The sequence below is a fragment of the Carex rostrata genome, chromosome 5, assembly GCF_964058835.1.
Source record: "Carex rostrata chromosome 5, lpCarRost1.2, whole genome shotgun sequence".
Classification (NCBI taxonomy): domain Eukaryota; kingdom Viridiplantae; phylum Streptophyta; class Magnoliopsida; order Poales; family Cyperaceae; genus Carex; species Carex rostrata.
In genome coordinates, this window is record NC_135922.1 from 12,587,137 (window position 1) to 12,587,912 (window position 776).

Consider the following 776-nt stretch of genomic DNA (forward strand, 5'->3'; position numbering starts at 1 on the left):
GTAAAATCTTGGATCGGGAACCTCACTTGCAAACAAGAATTGATAAAAACAGCCCCTTTATGGTATGAATCTGTAATCACCACCCCTCGACGCAATAGCTCATCAAAATCTCTAATAGCTTGAGTACTGACAAAACGCATAATCGGCAACGAACTACCGACCCCTTTCATCTCATCTGTCAAGATCGGTTTAGACAGAACAGATCTCATTTTGAGAGAATGACAGGTATTCGAGCGATGGCCAATCCCTTTACAAACAAAACAGACCACAGCGTTATGGCAAGAACGAGCCAAATGACCTGTATCGCCACACCGAAAACATACGGGCATACCTTTTCTGGAAAGAGAATGAATAGAGCGCAATTTTGAATGGAGGCGAGAAGAAGAAGAATCTCGTGCGGCGGGATCTGATGAGGTAGCAAGAGGTCAAAAATTCTGTTTAGAGCGGGGAATATCAGATGGAAATGCCGCAACCTTCACAAAAGATCTAGGCCCAATTCGCCACTTGTGAAAAGCATCGGTGGAGGAGTCTTGAGCGGATGGCCCAGCAACAGGCACAGAAGGGAGAATTGGCGGCTGTGAAGAAATGGAGAGAAGGGGTTGGGTTAGAGGCTGTGCTGAGGGAATCTGAGAAGGGGTAGTACGGATAGATTCCTCAAAATGTTTAGCACAAGAAATGAATTGATGCATAGAAGACTCCATCGAGGCAAGGACCGAAGATAAAGCCATCGGAAGAAAGAAACCCAGATGCAAGATTGCACAATCTTGAATTTCCGA